The sequence below is a fragment of the Gossypium raimondii genome, unplaced genomic scaffold, assembly GCF_025698545.1.
Source record: "Gossypium raimondii isolate GPD5lz unplaced genomic scaffold, ASM2569854v1 Contig00078, whole genome shotgun sequence".
Taxonomy (NCBI): domain Eukaryota; kingdom Viridiplantae; phylum Streptophyta; class Magnoliopsida; order Malvales; family Malvaceae; genus Gossypium; species Gossypium raimondii.
The window spans coordinates 1-14,029 of NW_026291237.1; the positions used below are offsets into that span (position 1 = coordinate 1).

At 34.8% G+C, this 14,029-nt stretch overlaps 3 pseudogenes; all 3 read left to right on the plus strand.

Annotated features, from left to right (window-relative positions):
* Window positions 1-7: 7 nt before the first annotated feature.
* Window positions 8-862, plus strand: LOC128036897 (cytochrome f-like; annotated as a pseudogene).
* A 9,379-nt stretch (window positions 863-10,241) lies between these two features.
* On the plus strand, window positions 10,242-11,840 carry LOC128036899 (photosystem II CP47 reaction center protein-like; annotated as a pseudogene).
* Window positions 11,841-12,408: 568 nt separating this feature from the next.
* LOC128036898 (cytochrome b6-like) lies at window positions 12,409-14,023 on the plus strand (annotated as a pseudogene).
* The last annotated feature ends 6 nt before the right edge of the window (window positions 14,024-14,029 follow it).

Here is a 14,029-nt window from a genome sequence, read left to right on the forward strand (position 1 = left end):
TGCCAATTGCCATTTAGCGAATAAACCCGTGGATATTGAGGTTCCACAAGCGGTACTTCCTGATGCTACTGTGTTTGGGCGGTTGTTAGAATTCATATATGATGTGCAACTGAGACAAGTTCTTGCTAATGGTAAGAAGGGGCTTTGAATGTGGGTGCTGTTCTTGTTTTACCAGAGGGGTTTGAGTTAGCCCCGCCTGATCGTATTTCGCTTGAGATGAAAAAAAAGATAGGCAATCTGTCTTTTCAGAACTACCGCCACTAAGAAAAGGAGTAACATGATGGGTCTGTTCCTGGTAAAATGGTGAAATCACCTTTCCTATTCTTTCCCCAGACCCTGCTAGTAATAAGGATGTTCATTTCTTGAAATATCCCATATACGTAGGCGGCAACAGGGAAGGGGCCAGATTTATCCCGACGAGGAACAAAAGTAACAATACTGTTTATAATGCTACGGCAGCAGTGTATATGTAAAGCAAAATCATGCACGAAAAGAAAAAGAGAGGTACAGAAATAACCACCAACGGATTGCCTTGGATGGACATCAAGTGGTTGATATTATCCCCCAGGACCAAGAACTTCTTGTTTCAGAGGTGAATCTATCAAACTCGATCAACCATTAACAATTAATCCTAATAGTAGGTGGATTTGGTCAGGGGATGCAGAAATAGTACTTCAAGATCCACTACGCGTCCAAGGTCTTTTTGTTCTTCTTGGCATCTATTGTTTTTTTACACAAATCTTTTTGGTTCTTAAAGAAACAGTTTGAGAAGGTTCAGAGTGTCAAAAATGAATTTCTAGATCTGTGGTTTATCAACATCAAATTTGTAAAAAGAACAAATTCTTCCTGGCAATTAGGTTAGGTATAATAATAAAAAAAGGATGAAAAGTCTTTGCTTGCATTCTATTCTTTCTCTAGGGAATTTGCTTTTACCGCATTCAAAACTAAAATATGTATATTGTGAAGAGACTATTTGTCTTTACCTCTTTTTTCTTTTTCAATCTAAATTGGACATAAATGGGGTGAGGAATTATATTTCCTATTGTCAGTGTCAGATTAAAATGTTACAAGAATCGTTACAGATATTTCTAAATTCAATTTTGAGTAGATACTAAACATAAGATAAGTAAGTGGAGAATAGAAAGGAAGGATAAATGGGGGAACAAATAATTACAGGGTATTCTTCGTCTTTCTAGCCTTCGACACAAGAAAAGAATTGTGTAAAATTCGCTTTTCTTGTGTCAAGAAATAATAACAATTACAGGACCCGTTCTATCAAAGATTTCTATTCTTAGTTTCGATTTTTCCGATTTTTCAAGAACCCTTTATTTTTTCGATTTACATAATAGAATAAGTAATAAAGGATAATATAATAAGTATAAAAATAAGTCAGAAATAAATATATTATTACCAAGTAATGGACAACCAAAAAAGGAAGAATCCTTACCGATTTTTTTTGATAAAATAGAATCAAGGCGATAAACTTATAAAATAATTTCAAACTTTGATGAAAATACTGAAAATAAATCGTAAAGTAAAGTTAGACTAGTCTAGAAAAGGTTTTGATTGATATCTGGTCGACGAAAAAAAGAAATATTAAATATATATTGTGTCATCCAATTGAGTGATTCCTTTTTCTTCTAACCTTGAAAGTATCGATAGATACTATCGAAGAGCAAAGTACTGCTATGAATCAATTAATTGAAATTGAGTTCATTTTCAAAAATCATCGGAAAAAATTGATCCATTTATTTGTCATTTAACGACCAAACCATAGCAATGATCATGAGTCATTAAGAATTCAACAGGACCCTTCCTCATGAATCAGACAAAAAAGAAGAAGGAGGCCCGTTGAGTTATTACCTCATACTATAACTCCCATTCGTCCATATAAACCTTCCATATTACAGGGATGAACCCAATCCAGAATATGAGACCATAAAGAAAATACCTATTAAACCGATCACAGGAATACCAATTTCCATTACCTATTATCAAGAAATCCTTCCAGTAGTATCGGCCATTTATCCACTTCCCTCCGCATTTCATCAAGTGGTCATACTAAAAGACATAAACAGTCATAGATAATTATAGAGATACAATCCTTCCGAATGGGATAAGATAATTCCTACTATTATTTAGTATTCTACTACTTTTTTCTTAATTGAAGAAATAATTGGAAATAAAACAGCAAGTACAAAACAGAAGTAATAACTTTAGTAAGAGGGACTAATACGATTCAATTCAACATTTTGTTCGTTCAGGTTTGATTGTGTCATAGCTCTATAATTAATTCAGATTAGGTTTATCGTTGGATGAACTGCATTGCTGATCTTGACCCCAAAAAGAAACGGTGAAGATACCAGCTAGTCCAAGTGAACAGCCAACCATCGCACTGTAAAAATTGGATGAGGTTTCGATCTATGGTCATTGGGTCCTCCTAAAAGATCTACTAAATTCATCAAGTTGTTCAAAGAATCAAAACGGCCAGTTATTAATGGAGATTCCTTGTCGGCTCTAAAATACTCGTTTGGACGAGGGCTTTAAACACATCATAAGCTAAACCTGTGCTGACGAATAACCAACCCGCGATGAATAGGGAAGGTATAGTAATACTATGAATGACCCAGTATCGAATACTGGTAATAATATCAACAAAGAACGTTCTCCTGTGCTTCCAGACATGCCGAGCTCCACATATTCTTGTGGGGATCGATTCCGTAAAAGATGGGATCAGTAAATGGGAATTCACCGAAACTCAATCTTTGTGAGATCGTCAATATTGTACCAAAGGTATTTTTAGAGTATACCGAATCAGTATAGCTATCCTTCTTCTGACACAGCAACGCAATTTCAAACAGTATATCGACGTGAAGTGCTAGATAATTTCTTTCTTCTTCTTGCTTGTCGATGTATAACCAGGTATCATGCAATAGAAAATTCCTCAAATTCCTGGAGGTATTGGCTTGGGCCTAGAAACGGCGGATCAGGTAACCCGTGAATCCAACGAGGTTGGTTTATAATAATTCATGAAGGAAATTATCATATTTCCGCAAGTCAATTAGATGCGAAATATAAAAATTGACTTTTTTTCGTAGTTGCACAAGAGGTTTTGTTTTTTGTTGGAAGCCCTCTTTTTTTTTTATTTTAAGGAATTGCTTAGTCGTCTAGTAACAAGTAAGAGTAGTCGATAGTATTAGATATAGATAAAAAAAAAAGAGCAAGAATAAAAAATTCTACTAATCAATATTTGTGAGGCGGCCTTTCTTGTATTCTTGTATTAGATCCAAAGGTTTTCTTGACCTAACTACAAGATGATGAATCGATTTCTTTTCTTTTCTACTCTTGTCCTGCCGCTCTATTTTGTGAATACCGTTTATAATGATTGATGAAGCAAAAATTTCAATTGAACTTATTATTTCAATTGGTATTTTGCTTATCCCCTCGTTTAAAAATTGAAACTTAGGTAAGTGCTTTATAAACATATGTATAAAAGAACATATTTCATTTAGCTCCTTCATGCCTACTATAACTAGTTATTTCGGTTTTTACTAGCGGCTTTAACTATAACCTCAGCTTTATTTATTGGTCTGAGTAAGATACGACTTATTTGAAAATTAATTCAATGAACGAACAATTCATAAAAACAAAGCTTTCTGTCCTATTCCATATATCTCTAGCTCCTTACCGTGTTAATTATCAATTATTAGGTATTGATATTCATGGGCAATAGAAATTAATATTTAGGGATAGATATTACCTTTCTTTTCTCCTTTCAAATAAATTGAAATGATTGAAGTTTTCTATTTGGAATCGTCTTGGTCTAATTCCTATTACTTTGGCTGGATTATTCGTAACCGCATATTTACAATACAGACGTGGTGATCAGTTGGACCTTTGATTAATTAACATACCTTTTTGGATTAATTAACATACCTTTTTTGACTGACCCTTTAATTCTTAAATTTTGAATTTCAATTTATTTAATAATTTGAATTTTATAATTTAATCCAAGGAGGTCAAATTCAATTGCTGTTCAATTTTTTTTTTCAGTTCGGTGTAATTTTCGACCTAACAAGGCGGAATCACGCTCTGTAGGATTTGAACCTACGACATTGGGTTTTGAGACCCACGTTCTACCGAACTGAACTAAGAGCGCTTTCTTATCATAATAAATAAGACTGTAAAGAAGTTCTTTTATTTTATAACCCCAATACATCGCGCACAACTATACTATCATATATCATATAATATGAAAATGATAGATTATGTATGTAATTTTAATCAATCTAAAACGACTCCTCGTTACTGCTCAAAGGAAGTAATAGGTAGGGATGACAGGATTTGAACCTGTGTTTTGTACCCAAAACAAACGCGCTAAGCTGCTACATCCCTTTCAATTGGCCTACAATGTCATTGTAGAGAATCCCTGTCTTGTTTTCCACACCTTATTTCATCTATTGATATACAAAACGGATCTTTCCATTTCCTCTTTTGGTCTCATATCATATAACAACCATATAATGAATAATAAATGAATATTTTGGCGAAATTCTCAGGCGGAAAGGGACCTATTTTGTTTGCTGTTTAAGAAAGGAAAATCTTATCTATCGAATCATTGTACATTTTAATTTGAATTAGGAATTCCGGGTACAAATAGACAAATCCAAGTGGTCTTTAACCACATACATGCGATTATATGTATTACCATAATGTAATACGATAAAGAAGGAGGATTTTAAATGCGAGATCTAAAACATATCTTTCCGTAGCACCGGTACTAAGTACTCTCTGGTTCGGTTCTTTAGCGGGTTTATTAATAGAGATCAATCGTTTCTTCCCGGATGCGTTAACATTCCTTTTTTTAATTCTAGTTATTGCCGCGGGACGGGCGAAAAGATTAGATCGAGATACAATCAAATATCTGTGACTACTCTCTCGCCCCCTTTTTTAGTTTTTTCGAATTAGATAAAAATTAGATAAAATAAATAAGGAAGGTAGAACGAAAAATAGATTCAACCTCACCGAAACTCGGGTTCAAGCTCCAATTAAATTACTAGTAGAGCGAAAAGAAATGTGGCTGGAACAACAGTATCCTACAAGATACTTAAAGAAAATACCGTACGGTGGTTTGATTCTAAATAGAGTTCGAAATCGTTGTATTACTTATTCTTATTATTTACTATTACTCTAAATCTATATTGATTTACTATATTGATTGCAACAAAATCTTTCAAGATTTGGTTTGAGTTAACAACTTTTATTTCTTTTTTTTCATTCCTTTCTTCTTCGCTTTTGATCGGAAAATAGAAAAGTTGGGTGAATTAAAAACTCAAAGGAGGTTCATGGCCAAGTAAAGATGTCCGGTAACGATTATTTTGGAATGTACCAGTTGTGTTCGAAACGGCGTTAATAAGGAATCAACAGGTATTTCCAGGTATATTACTCAAAAAATCGACACAATACGCCCAGTCGATTGGAATTGAAGAAATTCTGTCCCTATTATTTACATACAATTCACGGGAGATAAAGAAATAAATCGAATCAAGTGCTCGTATGTCACCACTTACCGAGAATATGAAAATATGACATTAGGTATATAATATATTAAGTATAAGTATAGAATTAGTTATATATAACGCATATTTTCTTTCTATATTATTAATATTATTTCTATATTATTAATATATTTTTATTTTATTTATATATATTTAAATTATATATTTAAATGATAAATAATAATAAAATAAACAATAATAAAATAAACAAACCAAATCCTATTTATTATATTAATTCTATAATTTGAATTTTCAAAATAGGATTTTAGAAATAGAATAGGGATAGGATTCTTTTTAGAAATAAGAATAAAGAAATCATGGATAAATCAAGCGACTCTTTCTTAAATCAAGCGATCTTTTCGTGAGCGTTTGCCCCGATCCAATCAGGATCGAATTGATTATAGAAACATGAGTTTAATTAGTCGATTTATTAGTGAACAAGGAAAAATATTATCTAGGCGAGTAAATAGATTGACCTTAAAACAACAACGATTAATTACTATTGCTATAAAACAAGCTCGTATTTTATCTTCGTTACCCTTTCTTAATAATGAAACAGTTTGAAAGAAGCGAGTCGACCACTAGAACTACTGCTCTTAGAACCAGAAATAAATGGCTTACCCCTTCAAAGAATCGGGTTGAAGAAAAAATATTTTTTTATTGAGCGCCTTCGCTCATCTTGTTTTGATGACCTTATCAGAACCTTATCAGAATCAGAATTTTTATCATATTAATTTCTACTCTACCTTCCCCGAGTTCATTCTCGAGACCCCATTTCATTTAAAGCATTTCGTTGGATTCCTTCCGATCTCCTTATTTTCTAATCTCGTTGGAAATCATATAAAGACAATTCCTATTTGAGATAGCTATTTGTGCAAGTATTTTACGATTCAGAAGCAACTGTTTCTTGTACAGATCGTGTATTAATCTACTATAACTATAGGATACCCCCCTCCGCGAATTACTGCATTTGAGTGATCCACAAACGACGAATCCTTTTTTCCTATCTCTATCCCGATGAGCCGAAACCAAAGCTCTTATTCTTTGTTGAGTAATAGTTCGAGTAAGTCTTGAATGAGCCCTCGAAAGCTTGATGCAAATAAACTAATTTTTTCGACGTCTACGAGCTATATATCCCCGTTTAATTCTGGTCATTGAATAAAAAATTTTGATGAATAACTAATTCTTTCTTTCAGTTATTCTTTTCTAGTCTATTAATAACAAAACGGATTCTTCAATGTATAAAATAAAAATTCAATGGCTTTTGCTACTCTAACCGTCCCGACCACGATTTTCCTTTTTCTAGGCATTTCATTTCGCCTTGAAATAAGAAATTATTGATACTAGGTATCAAAAAAGCATATTAACTAAAATAAAGGTAAATAGAAATGGATAAATAAATAGTGGGTTCCATCGTTTCTATGGTTACTTCTTAAACGGTGAGGTCCTCTCTATACACCGGAGCTCATTCCTTCATTTAATTGGTAACTTGTACAGTTCACACTCTTCGGCTCTACTCATAAATTTTCCAGTAATAGATCTTTCTGGCAAGATCTATCTTATACAGTAACGGTATGTAAGGATGAGGATTAATTGGGCAGCTGACCCTGTTAGTCCGTTCTTTGCAAGTCGAAGCATAATCTTTTGCTTTTAAATAGGATTTTCCCCGCTTAATGGATAAGCATTTGCTACCAATGGAATTTTTCTCATCTTAAATTCCAAGATTGGATTGCGCCAATGGAAACCATAAATTTCATACACAATAGAAGGATATGGTAGATCTATCTTTTTTAGATAGTGAACGGACGAACCCCATTCTATTCACTGGTATGGATCGTTGATACTGAAAAAGTTGTTTCTTTTTTCTCAGCCCATGATCTGAACAAGTCCTTTTATACACCTAGTACATGTTCCTCGGCGCTGAGGACATCCCCCAAGAGCAGGGGATTTCGTGACATTTCTAATTGGCTGTCTTGCATTTCTAATAAGTTGTTTAATAGTTGGCATACTGAATCATATACATAATAGACTGGTTTAGATCGATCCTAACCAGATGATTCTGAATTACTTCTTTTTCTATTTAATAGATTAATAAAATATTAACCCCTTAGGCTTAAGTTAAGAAGGAAAGGAAGAGAGGATTAAATCAATCTTAATAAAATTGTGGATTGGTGTTAAATCGTTGCTATTGCTATTTGTTATTTAACTTATTTAACCGCTACAAGATCCACAATTCCATGAGCTTGGGCTTCTGTTGCTGACATAAAAACATCTCTTTCCATGTCTTCGGATACAACCCAGGGCTTGCCCGTTCTTTGTACATAAACCCTTGTGAGGCTTTCGCGAAGTTTCAGTAGTTCTTCCGCTTCCAGGATAAATTCTCCTGTTTGTGCCTCATAAAAGAACTAGCAGGTTGATGGATCATTACCTGATGATATAACATAATAAAGGTTCTTCTAACTCACATAATGAGGTGAAGAATAGCTAAAATAGCTAAAGAATAATAAGAAAAAAAGATAGAATTGAACAACCGTACAGGCATTTTTGTGCATTGCATACGGCTTTCCAATGGAATTCTCTTTTTTTCATCGAAAAAGAAAGAGAAAATATAGAGAGCGTCTATTAGACCCAGATCACTAAATAATCCAATTACCACCTTTTTTTTCTTTTTTCGGAAAAGTTCAAAAATACTATGATGGCTCCGTTGCTTTATATATTTATTTCGTCTGTAATTCAGCAATCCCAAAGTTTCTTTTTTTTTCAAGAAAAGAAAAATAGTCTTTTTTTCGTACTCTTATTTTATAACATAAATATTGTTATAAATATTGTTAATAGCCTCTGGTGTGAAAAGAAAAAAGTTTGTGACGCTGAGATGGGCCCTGAAAGCTAAGATAAAATTGGAAATGCCCTTTCTCATACTACTCTTTCGATACATAATCTAATGTTTTGAAAAAAAAGAAATCAAAAAATTTCATATCGATTCGAAGTGCCATGCTATTATACTTACTAATTCATATTTCATAGGGCGAAGGCATAGTCTTCTTTTTCCATCAAATAAAAAAACTCATTGGCGCCGAGCGTGAGGGATGCTAGACGTTTGGTAATTTCTCCTCCGGCCAGAGAAAAGATCCCATTAAACAGCCAATCCCATGCATATTGTATGCATCTGGTTGCACAAATTGCATAGTATCATAAATAGCTACTCCGGGTATTACCCATCCGCCAGGAGTTTATAAACAAATACAGATCTTTGGTATCATTCTCTATACTGAGATATACCATAAGACCAATAAGTTGATTCGAGATCTCGCTATCAACCTCTTGGCCTAAAAAAAGTAATCTTTCTCGATAAAGTCGGTTGATTAGGATAAAATTGTATCCCTTAGTAGCCGTACAGGCACCTTTTGATGCATACGGTTCAACAAAAATTGCGAAAAAAAAATCAATGTGTAGATTCCAGCCATCCTTCGTTTTTTCTAGTGTGCCTTTTCTAACTTCTAATTTCTAACGAAGGGCTTTTCTTACATTTTAAAATAAAATGAAATTCAAAATGAAATTAAAGAAAGATAAGTTTTGGCCGTTTTCCTATAATCTATAATATAGAAAAATTCGCTAAACTTATCGCACAAACTTTCATTGATCTATTTTTTCATTGGGATTCAATCCAAATCATGATGTCATTTTCTTGTTCCTGAATGGGTTTCATCAATTTTTATTCAATTTTTAGGTTTATGCTCTACTCCGGTAAAGATCCGCCGATTTTGATTTGCATATAGGACAAATGACCCAATACCACATCTTTTGCTATGATTTCATTTCCTTTTTATTTTAATTTAATTCCTTTTTCTTTCATGTTTTCCATAAATATTCAACGTATTTCTCATATTATTCGATTGATTAATAGTTTGAAATCGTTCTTATTTCTATTCAATTTGTAAATAAAAAGATTTATGATTATGATATGGTGGTAATCATAAATGTATTACCAATTGGGTTTTTCTAAACGGAGCCTGGATGCTTCATTTTTCGGTCAACCAAGCCAACCATAAATCAGTCTAATTGAAAATATTAATCTGGATACCCCCAAAAATGAAATGGATCTCTAATTGCACTTCATTACACTTCGCTTACAAATTTTGATAATTCAATCAATCTTTTGGGGCGAAACAGAGGATATCTCGATCGGGCGAGAGAACAGAATCCCATGACCCAATATATTTGACAAGTCGCACTATACGTCAACCCAAACTGCATCTTCCTCTCCCGGATTTCGAAAAGAACTTTTGGAACACCAATAGGCATTAAAGGAAAGAAAAGAATTAAATACTATATTTCACTTTGATCTGGAAGCGTAATAATGGTCTTAATAATATTGGCCTCATATTTTATACATAGATAGAATAAGGCCATAAAATAAAGAAAGACAGAATGAATGAAGAATTCTTACCAATAGGTCCTTTGAATGACGAACAAATGGGATGCGTTCATTCATAAAAATAGGATCAACCCCATTGCGTATTGATACTTATCGGGTATAGAATAGATCTGCTTCTTTTTTTCTTCTGAGCCGAATTCTTCCCAATTACTAATGGAATAGAACAAATATTAATCCTTTCTCCGAAAGAATCCACCGAAGGGAGGTATTCAATGCAATAAAGTTACATAGTGTCTATTTTTCGTTGATAAAGGGGTATTTCCATGGGTTTGCCTTGGTATCGTGTTCATACTGTCGTATTGAATGATCCCGGTCGCTTTCTGTTCATATAATGCATACGGCTCTGGTTGCTGGTTGGGCCGGTTCAATGGCTCTATATGAATTAGCCGTTTTTGATCCCTCCGATCCCGTTCTTGATCCAATGTGGAGACAAGGTATGTTCGTTATACCCTTCATGACTCGTTTAGGAATAACCAATTCATGGGGCGGTTGGAGTATTACAGGGGGGACTATAACAAATCCGGGTATTTGGAGTTACGAAGGTGTGGCCGGAGCACATATTGTTTTTTCTGGCTTGTGCTTGGCAGCTATCTGGCATTGGGTATATTGGGATCTAGAAATTTTTGTGATGAGCGCACAGGAAAACCTTCTTTGGATTTGCCCAAGATTTTGGAATTCATTTATTTCTCTCAGGGTGGCTTGCTTTGGCTTTGGCATTTCATGTAACAGGTTGTATGGTCCTGGAATATGGGTGTCGGACCCTTATGGACTAACTGGCAAGGTCAACCTGTAAATCCGGCGTGGGGCGTGGAAGGTTTTGATCCTTTTGTTCCGGGAGAATAGCCTCTCATCATATTGCAGCAGGGACATTGGGCATATGGGCTTATTCCATCTTAGTGTCCCCGCCCCAACGTTTATACAAAAGATTACGTATGGGAAATATTGAAACCGTCCTTTCAGTAGTATAGCTGCTGTCTTTTTGCAGCTTTTGTTTGCCGGAACTATGTGGTATGGTTCAGCCTACCCCATCAATTATTTGGTCCTACTCGTTATCAATGGGATCAAGGATACTTCCAGCAAGAAATATATCGAAGGGTTAGTGCTGGGTTAGCCGAAAATCAAAGTTTATCAGAAGCTTGGTCTAAAATTCCTGAAAAATTAGCTTTTTATGATTACATTGGCAATAATCCGGCAAAAGGAGGATTATTCAGAGCAGGTTCAATGGACAACGGGGATGGAATAGCCGTTGGGTGGTTAGGGCACCCTATCTTTAGAGATAAAGACGGGCGTGAACTTTTTGTACGTCGTATGCCTACTTTTTTTGAAACATTTCCGGTTGTTTTGGTAGACGGAGACGGAATTGTTAGAGCGGATGTCCCTTTTAGAAGGGCAGAATCAAAGTATAGTGTCGAACAAGTAGGTGTAACTGTTGAGTTCTATGGCGGCGAACTCAATGGAGTGAGTTATAGTGATCCTGCTACTGTGAAAAAATATGCTAGACGTGCTCAATTGGGTGAAATTTTTGAATTAGATCGTGCTACTTTGAAATCCGATGGTGTTTTTCGTAGCAGTCCGAGGGGTTGGTTTACTTTTGGGCATGCTTCGTTTGCCTTGCTTTTCTTCTTCGGACACATTTGGCATGGTGCTAGAACCCTGTTCAGAGATGTTTTTGCCGGTATTGATCCAGATTTGGATGCTCAAGTGGAATTTGGAGCATTCCAAAAACTTGGAGATCCAACTACAAGAAGACAAGTAGTCTGATGCAAGATTGCTTTGTTATTTTTCGCTTCTACTTCTATTTGTGATTTGCCATAGGCTGCTGGAAAAATCTTGATTTAAATCGCTGCCTTTTCTTTGATTCTTGTTCTTTCTTTATTTTATTCGGAGATGATTCCAAATAAACAGGTACGGAAGCTATAATTGTAAACCACGATCAATTTATGGAAGCATTGGTTTATACATTCCTCTTAGTATCTACTCTAGGGATAATTTTTTCGCTATCTTTTTCGAGAACCGCCTAAAATTCTAACTAAAAAATGAAATGATTTTCATTATCTCAATTGAGTAATGAGCCTCCCAATATTGGGAGCTCATTACTCAATTCCCATGTTCCTCGAATGGATCTCTTAATTGTTGAGAGGGTTGCCCAAAAGCAGTATATAAGGCGTACCCAGTAAAACTTACAAGTAAACCAGATATAGAGATGGCGACTAAGGTTGCTGTTTCCATTATTATATAATTTCAAGATCACAATGGGTCTATGATAAGATTGTTTATTTACAGCGGAATGATATACAAAGTCAACAGATCTCACTGAATACAAAATAAGATTTATGGCTACACAAACCGTTGAGGTAGTTCTAGATCTGGTCCAAGACGAACTGTTGTAGGGATTTTTGAAACCATTGAATTCGGAATATGGTAAGGTAGCCCCTGGATGGGAACGACTCCTTTGATGGGTGTCGCAATGGCTTTATTTGCGATATTCTTATCTATTATTTTGGAGATTTATAATTCTTCCGTTTTACTGGATGGAATTTCAATGAATTAGATTCACAAGAATCACGAAGCCTCGCTTTTCAATACAAAAAGTGAAACTTTTAGTTCTCGGATTTTTTTAGCCCCATTCTATTTCGGTAGTTCGACCGCGAAATTTATTTGTTTCTGTATTTCCGGAATATGAGTGTGTGACTTGTTATAATTGATCCTATTGATAGTACAGAAAATGGGTCTGTCATCTTGATCGAGATAGTTTTATCCCGTCGGATAGTCATTCTAGTATCTGGAGCACGGAATATAAAATGGATCACAAAGTATTTGAACTATGATTCATACTTAATATTCAAACCTCGTGGCCGGACTCAAAAAAAAATTCAAAGAAAGAGTTATATTATTTATAAATCGAAAGATTTTTTATTCTTTCAAACTCTCATTTAGTTTATGCTTATTTTGATCAAAGGACAAACCTTTCTTTTCTTTGTATTTTTTTTTATTATATCTATTCTATTGATTGAATAAGTGATGATCCAATGGTTCTTACTCAAAGAATCTTTGGACTTAGTTTGAAGGTTTTATTGAATCATCGCGGTTCTGGTATGAATCTGAAGTTTCAATTGATTCATAGGGTCTTAACAAGAGAATTCCTATCAAAAAGAAAACAAGAATAAAGCCACATTTCATACAAAGAACAAATCAAAGCAAAGAAAAATAAATAAGTAGGTAAATAGAAGATTCAAGAGGCCTGTAACGATCAACATAAAGACGACTGCGCCGACTTGATTTTTTGGCATTATAATTACAACTACAAAAAAGAGCTTTCGGATTTTCACTCTTTTGTGTCTTCAGATAAAATTGAATGAAAAGATTAAGAAGTTTCAAACTTTCTATTCCATATCCGTTTCAGCTATTACTTGGTTGTTTTTGTTTGAGCTGTACGAGATGAAATTCTCATATACGGTTCTCGGGGGGGGTCCTCTTGGTTTACCTATCTCAATAAAGTCTATGATTGGTTCGAAGAGCGCCTCGAAATTCAGGCGATTGCAGATGATATAACTAGTAAATATGTTCCTCCTCATGTTAACATATTTTATTGTCTAGGAGGAATTACGCTTACTTGTTTTTTGGTACAAGTAGCTACAGGATTTGCTATGACTTTTTACTATCGTCCAACCGTTACTGAGGCTTTTGCTTCTGTTCAATACATAATGACTGAAGCTAACTTTGGTTGGTTAATCCGATCAGTTCATCGATGGTCGGCAAGTATGATGGTCTTAATGATGATCCTGCACGTATTTCGTGTCTATCTCACTGGTGGTTTTAAAAAACCTCGCGAATTAACTTGGGTTACAGGCGTGGTTCTGGGTGTTTGACCGCATCTTTTGGCGTAACAGGTTATTCCTTACCTCGGGACCAAGTTGGTTATTGGGCAGTCAAAATCGTAACAGGCGTTCCGGACGCTATTCCGGTAATAGGATCGCCTTTGGTAGAGTTATTACGTGGAAGTGCTGTGTGGGACAAGCCACTTTGACCCGTTTTA